Here is a 9,315-nt window from a genome sequence, read left to right as displayed (position 1 = left end):
GACAAACAGACTTATGCATTCCTTTGTCCCTGCTGCAATTGTCCTGCTAAACAAGTGACTGACTAACCTGTTCGTGCTATCTATTGTTATTGTCTGTGCTTGGTACTCTGCAATTGTTGTTGACTTGCTATGCTGGCTGTATAGTGATTCACCCCACGTGGTCAATAAAGATTCCTTGAACCTTAAAGTCAGCAACTGATGATCAAACTGGGCTCTAGCTCAATATCTACCATACAACGATGGCAAAGAGGCATCGTTTATGTTCTGACAACGTTTATCTGATGAGTTAGTGATGCTGGAAGTCTGAATCTGTGAACATGTTTCTGTCTTTACTGAATTGTGGCCCCGAGGAGCCGTGGTGGTGTCCTTTATTATCAATTCTGTAAGGTGGCAACCCTAGATAACGGACAGCTAACAGGAGCTAACAGTTAAGGGAGAACTGTGTGAGTCCTTTAAAATGAGCAGCTGACTGAAGAACACACCAAATTAATTTACTGTAAACTGCAGCGCTCCGGTGTTTCAGATAAACTGGTGATCGGTTTATCTAGTGTTCAGATTATCTGGTGACATTCAGGGAGCGACGTAGCTCCAACAACGATACAGGTCATAGGTGACCGTGCCGATGCCTGTTCTAAACACACAGACGTCAATTAAATGTTCCGAAATGTTCCTGTTCTCACCTTTAACGTCGGTTCCACATGTCGTTATTGTTCTGTTCTGACTTCTGTTCAGACTGCTGGTAAAATACTCGGTTAATGAGTGGAAGTAAAGTGAAGATCTCCAGTAGATTAACAGGAAACAGTATGTGGCTTCAGAAACAGGAGAAGTTCTGCTGTAGTTTTGAGAGATTACTGCAGTTTAACTGGTGGATCTGAGCTGTTCTTCTTTAAAGACATTTTAAGTAAAACAGTGAGATTATTTAAACCATCTGACCACATTTAACCGGAGATTTCTCATACCTTCAGATAAACTTCATTTGATTTTATCCCGTTATTCTGGATTTACTTATTTTACAGGAACAGAATAAGTTAATCAACATTACAGAATTAAAGGTTCTTATATTTCTAAACACGTAGAACGACCTGTGGAACCGACTTTAAAGCTGACAACAAGAACGTTTCGGAACACTTCATTGATGTCTGTGTGTTTAGAACAAGCACCGCTACAGTCACCTATGATCTGTCGGAGCTGCGTCGTTCCCTGATAATCTGTGCACCATTTAATGTGGAACACCGGCTGTTCCGGCTCGTGTGTCCGGATAAAGTCCTCCAGCGGGCCGCAGAGAGACTCCTGCTGCTCCCCGCGGACACGTTTTTGTCCCACATCAGGAGTTTTCACACTTTCTTACTCTAAACTTGACTTTTAACACAAACATACTCCGTGGAGCAGCGAGCTGCCGTGGTCGCAGGCGCCGCTCCGCTGCAATTCCTCCTGTGACCGCGGTGTCGCTGTTTGACCTGAAACCAGAGAAACCAAGAAAAGGATTAAAAAACAATAATAATAATGGTAATAATACATTTTATTTGTAAAGCGCTTTTTAGAACACTAAAAGACACTTTACATGTAAAATCAGCAAAGATTAAACATAAAGGAACATCATAAAATAAATCATAAAATATTTTTTATGATTAAAAAATAATCTAAAGGGACAAAAACATGATGTTTGGAAGGAAAATTAGGAACGCTTCACGAATGTGCGTGTCATCCTTGCGCAGGGGCCATGCTAATCTTCTCTGTATCGTTCCAATTTTATCGTATGTTACCGGAGTAACACGACAACCTCACAACTCAGGGACCGTCTTCTAGAACGCTAATCTCAGAGCAGCAGCTTCAGGGACCACGGCTGCAGGAGGAGTTCAGGACTGCTTCTTCTGGGCCCCACCACCAGCACCAGCACCAGCACCAGCTCTGGAGGCTCCACCACCCTGAATACACCACCCGGGACCCACGGGACCCAGCGGGGATCCAGTCCGACCCCCCCGGTCCCGTCCCGGTGTGCCGGCTGCCCTGATGCATTGTGGGAAGTTTATTCAGGGGGGTGACGTCAGTGCTGCCAGACCGGAGGGCTGACAAACTGCTCCTTTCACATTCTTCTATAGACCTCTGGCCCCAGACCCTCCTCCAACCACCCATTGACCACCAACCCCCACCCAGCATTCAGGTCCTGACGAGGGGCAATACTGAGCTGCAGAGAACCAGTCTGTTCCAGTCTGACTGACGTCATCCTGCTGAGACGGAAGACCAACAAAGAGACGAGGCAGAGACGCTTCGAGTCCTACAAGACGGATCCGCAGAACCAGCAGGGTGTTGATGTGGGCTGTTAGTCCCTGTCAGTCTGCTGTAGTCGGGGATTTATTGGTGTTTTTACTGAAGCAGAACATCTGGACAGAACAGAACTTCCTTTATTTGTCCCACAACAGGAAGTTTTCAGAGTTACTATTTTCTTGCTTTGATGTGTGCATCAGGAGAACCCATGTTCCACTGGATAGGTCACTGTTGACCCATGGTGAGCTTCAAAGGGACGTAGGGACGATCAGAGGTTAGGGAGGGGGGTATGTAAAGACTGAAGGCTGAATAGAGGTTAATCTGGTTACTAATCAGGAACAGACAGTAAGACAACAAGGAACAGAGAGCAGCTGGATCAAGGGGTCTGACAGACGGTAATAAATTATCACAGATTAGTGGATAACGGTGGGAGATGGAATGAAGCAGAGACACTTGTAGTGAAGCTGAAATGTTTCCTTCGGGCTGAATGTTGGGTTCAGGTTCTGCAGCTAAAAGTCTGGATCCAGTTCTGGTTTCTAACTATCTGTCAGTTCTATTCTACTAAGTTCTAGAGCTTCTAGATGTTTTATTTCTTGGTTTATGCAGGAAGCAGCACCATAATTCTTTCTATAAAGACGATATCCAACCCACTCATTCAACCACAACACTAGAAAATAGTCTCACTTTGGAAACAAACGCTGTCACTCTGAGCACACTGAACTGCAAAATACCAACAACAGAGAGCATTACATGAAATTAATTGAGATCTTTCAAGTTTGAATGATTTCATTTTAGATAAATCAGTATTTTATTATAAAATGTGATCTTTGCACTTTGAGTGTTCTAAATTATTGTAATATTTTGCAACAAGAATGAATCAGGAATGCAGCAGTTTACTTCAACAACATTTTTTATTTTCTTTGTGTTTTTGCATTGGTGCTTTGGGACCTTACAGAAATAAAACATTTACTGTAAACAAAAAAATGTAGAATCTCAGAATTCAGGGGGCAGAATAGAAATCAAGAGATAAAATTTAAACACCAGCAACATGTACATGTAAACTGTAACATTCACACCCTGTTGTCTGCATTTGGCCTCATGTTTCCATCCATTACATCTGATGTCTTCTCTGCATTGTGGGTAAAACCTTTCTGAGTGTCTCCTTTTCATGGTTTCTGATGAGGCCAAACACAGATCGCCTGAATCGGTTTTTAGCTGACGACTACACTCAGCTGTGTTTGGAATGACATAATTTTTTTCATTTATTTTTATTGTCAGTATTTTGATATGATTTTCCACAGATTTCAATGTGGCTGCAGCAGAAATTCCTCATGTTTTTTCCCATCATTCTGTTTTGTGGTTTCAACTGTTTTGAACACAGTGTGTTAGCATTTGAACAATGTGCTGTAAAAGTCTAGTGTTCTGCAGGTGGTGAACTAGAAACTGAGAAAAGAGTTCATGAATTTTGGTGACTGTGGTCACTGAATGCATTTTGTGTGAAAGCAATGGAAAGTGATTCACAGTTCGGTCCACATGGACTGCTGCTTTGCAGACTGAGTTAAGAGTTTTGAACATGTGACTTCAGTTTGGACCAATGCGTGTTAGCAATCACAAAAACCTGTAATAAAAAAAGGAAAAGTAATAAAAAACAAACAAGAAATATATATACACAAGTGCTGTAGATAATGTACAAATTATTCTTTATTTACAAATTAAGATTTTACATTTGAATGTAGACAGTAACAGGAATGCAGAATTATCTTGTGTGTTATGTTTTAGGGATTTATTTCTTGCATGTTGTTCCTCTACAACTCTTAATTATATTATATGTATATTATGTTATTTGTTTTATGGTCTGTATGAACAGCGTTCTGTCAGCTGTGGGTCAAAGGAGACGTCAAAGTTTAGATTAAAGCTTCGTCCTGGTGTGGTCTGCAACACCGAATAAGTGCTTCCTAAAATAATCTGACCAGAGTGTGTGTGTGTTCTGTTTTAATGGAAGGTATGTTATCACCCTTCTAGTGTATTTAATGATAACAGAGGTGTGATCAAGCAGAAACACACTTTTATTGGAGGACATGAACTGAACGTCTCCTCACGCTGCCTTTAATGTTCATTTATTATATTTTATATTGTCATTTTATTAATCACATATATTAATATTTACGTATTTCTAAAACTGTCAGCAATGTGTCTTTTCTGATTTGTATTTTTTTTATTGAAACATACTATTTATCTATAAATCTGTTTTAAAATAATTATTAATGTTAGTGCAAAGTTTCCACACTATTGTAAAGTTTATAAATGCATTCTTTTACACAACATTAAACTGAAACTGAAAAATCCCTCCATGAATGAACATCTCAGGTATTTTTTTCCTCATTTTTTGCGATTACAATCCAAAAATTGCACCTTTTAATAACTTGATGATGCTGCCACCACCATGCTTTAAGTCATGATGCTGCCTCCACCGTGCTTCATGATGTTCAGTGTTTGGTGTCCATCAAACCTATCATCTAGAGGTCAAAAAGCTCTATTCTAGTCTCACACCAAAGAACCTTCTTCCAGGTGTCTTCAGAGTCTCCACGTGTCTTCTGGTGAACTCTAGTCTAGATTTAATTTGAGTTTTATTCAGGGTCTGGATCTCCAAAATATCAAAACTAATCGGTGCATGGAAAAAACAACACTTTTGTCCTTAAATACTGTAGAAATTCCCCATTAAACAAACTGACCATGCAATAAAGAAGGAAATCCAAGTGTTGGGGGGAAATATTTATGTCCAGATGGCAAATTGACTCACACAGAGTTTCACTGTGATGTTGGGGAATCTGATGAAGCTCCAGTCACCTGAAGCCATTTGGAACAAGATAAAGTGTTTCTTACTAGTTTTTGTGGTGAGCAGATAAAAAAAAAAATCAACTTTGATGAAAAGGTCATTCATGGCATGAAGTCCTCAAGCAAAACAGAGAGGTTATCTCTGCAGGAATCTACAGCGTTGTTTTTGACTCCAGAAGAGGATCAGCAAATTTAACTTAAAAGTCGTTAAATATGGATTCATGAAAAGAGAAAAGAGAAAAGAGTTTAGCTGAATGGCATCGCTTCGCTGTAAAATCTCCAGCGGCGACATTCACGTCTCAAAAGAGGAATTTAACGTCTTGTGAGACGTTAAATTCCCCTTGTGAGAGCTGAACGCTGCCGCTGGAGATGTTTTAAAAAGTGGAATTTAAATGTGAGCCTCTGATGTTTGCTGTTTTTTTCTTTCTCCACCACATTTCCATTATCACATGGTTTTAACCACAGCTGAGGACAAATTGTGGAGAAAACAGGGTGAAAGTTGCCTGAAGGGAAGCAGAGTACAGTCGATGGTATCACATGTTTTTCTGAGAAAAAACCCCAAAACACTGCTTCTTTAAATTCGCCACATTAAAGCATAGTTTTTAATGCTTCTTTCATTCTGGGGTAATGAATTTCTGTCACATGTGGCCTAATGTCTTACAATTGCACAATTTGCGGCATGGCTCAGTGGGTAGAGTGGCCGTCTTGCAACTGTAGGGTTGCCGGTTCGATCCTCGGCCCGTCGTGCTCATGTCGAGGTGTCCCTGAGTAAGACACCAAACTCCTAATTGCTCCTGGTGGGTCGTGGTTAGCGCCTTGCATGGCAGCTTCCACCATCAGTGTGTGAATGTGTATGTGAATGGGTGAATGTGATGTATCTTGTAAAGCGCTTTGGGTACCTTGTAGGTATAGTAAAGCGCTATATAAATACAGACCATTTGGCATTTTAAATTTGTTTCTTATTTATTTGATGTGTACATTGCCGGCAGTTCAATCACGAAATTCCTGAATTTTCGCCACATGACTGTTAGTCACAGCTGAATGACTGATGGATTCAGAGTTGCACTGAGAAATGTAGACTTTTTTGAGTTCTACAGTGTCTAATTATTGTGAATTTTTTATCTTTGGCAATTTCTCAAAAAATCTGAAGATGTAGAATGAAGAAATTCGAATGAAAAATATCAGTTTTCAGCTCAGATTTTATTTATTTTATTTAATGGTGTGACATGTTGCAGATAATATCAGAGGACCATTGGAAAGTTAGAAATTTGAAAATTTTCCTGTTTTTACTTTTTCTGGATTTGATAAATGATGTAATTTTGGCGAATCGGGCTCAGAGGTTTAAATAAAGTTTAGATTTACTAAATCAGATTTAGCTGAATTATGAAGTGAAATGGGTTAAAATCACAAAAGGAAAGATGAAGATGGTTTAAAAACATATATATTTATAACTTGTAACTGTCAGTGCAGTTAAAAAGATATGATCCCTCACTGGCCACCCACAAACACTAACAGCTTGTTCAGTCGGAAACACTGATGTTACTTTAAAAAATTAAATATAACGTCTTTGATAGGCTGAAATAGTATAGATTGTGTCAATAAAATTAATACAAAACAGAGAAAAGCTGATTTATTGATTTAAAATTTGCTGAATCTTATTTTTTTATTTATTTTGTTTTGGCCAATTTAAGATCCGCAAATAATGAACAGAGTCATACTGTGTTTGTCAAATTTTATGAAGTTTATTTTTGTTAGCTCTATTAATCTATTTGTACAGAACATTTCAACATCACAAAGTGCTTCACATAGAACTCAAAACGCATCAAAGCAAAGTGAAAAAGGGTCAGAAAGCAATATAAAACTACATTTTAATAAAGAATTAAAAAAACAGGAATTAATAGTTGCGGTGCCGTTATAAGATGGTAGTTGCTAGAGGTATGGACCCGTACTTTCCATTTGCCAATCAGATACGCGAGATCTGGTCACGTGACTCCCGGTAGACGCTGGAGGTACGGACCCGTAGCATCGGTACTACAGGTACGGACCCTAAACCTGACCCTAACACTAACCCTAACCTTAACCTTTGCTTACCTTTCAACAGTTTGCAGTGGTTAGCAGCTTCTTGACTCGCGAGACTCGCGTATGGGTCTGTATCTGTCTGGCAAATGGAAAGTGCCGTATCCGTAGCCCACAGGCTACGGGTACGGGTCCGTATCTGTAGACACTACCTTATAAGATAGTGAATGAAACGCAAACAGATATGTGGTGTAAACAATCCCATTGTAGATGATGATAGAGGAATGCATGGTTCATAATGTAGCTCCAGATCTGAGACGTATTCTGACCACAAACCGCTCAGTGTTTAATAAACCGACAACGGGGTTTTATAACTAATTATGTCACCCTTTTTGGCTCCACTGTGGTCACCGAACTTGAATTTGACCCACTTTGTGAAGTAAAAGAGATGTTCTGATAGTTGATATTCATGGTGCAGGGCCAGACAGAAATGAAGTTAGCTCTGGTTTTATTCCTCCAGATGAGGTTCTGCTGTTTGGAGTGTAGCTGGTTCTGATCTATGGTTGGAGGGGGAAATGTGATCAGGACCAGCTGACTGAAGGATGGGAGTTATGTGATTAAACTTCTGTTATCCTGTTAAAGACGAGCGGCAGCATATTGAACCAGTTGTAGTCTCGACAGTGAGGTTTTGCTGAGTCCTGAGTAAAAGGCATTGCAATAATCTAACCTAGTGGTAATAAAAGCGTGGATCAAAATTTCAAAGTTGTGACGAGATAAAAAAGGCTTCACTTTGGCAAGTTGCCTCAAATGGTAAAAGCTGGACTTATCGACAGCACTGATCTGGGCATCCAATTTAAAAACAGAGTCCATCTTTACACCCAGATTCACCACAACAGGGCTTACGGCTTGGGCTACAGAGCCGAGCTCAGCTTTGACCACCCGAGTAGAGTCGTTAGGAGAAAACAGCAAAACCTCAGTTTTTTGCTCATTGAAATGCAAAAAAATGTAAGCTATCCACAATTTTACTTCTTCAAGAAGAGACTTAGACTGTTGCAAAGACTGCAAATAAATTTGGCAGTCATCAGCGTAAAAGTGAAATGACACATCGTGTCTACAGAGAATTGACCCAGAGGCAACAAGTATAATGAAAAAAGTAAGGGCCCAAGAACTGACCCTTGCGGTACGCCACACTTTAGAGGGGCCGCAGTAGAAACAGAATCCCCGACTTGGACGGAAAAGCTTCTGTTGGACAAATATGATTTAAACCAGGCTAAAGCTAGGCCTTTTATTCCCACCCAGTTCTCCAACCATGACAATAAAATCTGGTGGTCCAGATGTTATGTTCAACAGGAGAAGAGTAACAATATGACCAGAATCAGAAGCCCGAAGAACATCATTAAAAACCCTCAAGAAAGCCGTCTCAGTGCTGTGGCCAGGTTTGAATCCTGATTGGAAGACCTCAGAAATATTCCATTTTCATTTAAAAATGAGCTCAACTGAATATACACAATTTTTTCCAAAATTTTGGATAGCAAAGGAAGTTTGGAAATTGGCCGATAATTGCAGAATTCCTGTCGATCAAGGTTTAGTTTCTTTAACAGAGGCTGGACCACTGCATGTTTAAGACATAAAGGAACAACACCACTGGCTAAGCTGCCATTAACAATATCCAGGACAGAAGCTGCCAATGTCGGAAAGACCTCTTTAAAAAGACGAGGAGGGATCACATCAATGGGGGAGCCTGTAATTCTCATTTGACCAAAAACTCGTTGTAAGAGATGCAGGCTGACAGGTTCAAATTGATTAAAAACAGCAGAATAGGTTACTAAAGTACCTGGGTCATATGCAGGACGACTTAGAAGGGCTCTAGTGCTCTCCACTTTGCAAATGAAAAACTGCAAAAAATCCTCACACATTTTCGATGGGTCCTCGGGACAGTGGGGTTCTGGAGCACTGAGAACTGTTTTAATAGTGTCAAACAGAACACGTGGGTTGTTACCGTTGGAAACAATGATGTCAGAAAAGTGTCTCGTTTTTGCATCTTTGACAGTTTTTGATAGGAATGCCAACTATCTCAGATTCTGAAAAGACACATGTAGCTTATCCTTTTTCCATTTTCTTTGTGCCTTTCTGCATTCATGTCAGGCAGCGCAAGTAACGTCATTCGACCAGGGTTCAGACTTTGATTTAGACAACCTG

At 40.1% G+C, this 9,315-nt stretch overlaps 1 non-coding gene across 1 annotated transcript; it reads right to left on the bottom strand.

The window, feature by feature from the left end:
- Window positions 1-1,670: 1,670 nt before the first annotated feature.
- LOC127537642 (U6 spliceosomal RNA) lies at window positions 1,671-1,772 on the bottom strand. Its single transcript, XR_007947423.1, has one exon. It is a non-coding gene; the product is annotated as a U6 spliceosomal RNA (small nuclear RNA).
- Window positions 1,773-9,315: the final 7,543 nt, after the last annotated feature.

Source organism: Acanthochromis polyacanthus, chromosome 15 (assembly GCF_021347895.1).
Source record: "Acanthochromis polyacanthus isolate Apoly-LR-REF ecotype Palm Island chromosome 15, KAUST_Apoly_ChrSc, whole genome shotgun sequence".
NCBI classification, from domain to species: Eukaryota; Metazoa; Chordata; class Actinopteri; family Pomacentridae; genus Acanthochromis; species Acanthochromis polyacanthus.
This window is presented reverse-complemented; position numbering and strand designations above follow the sequence as displayed.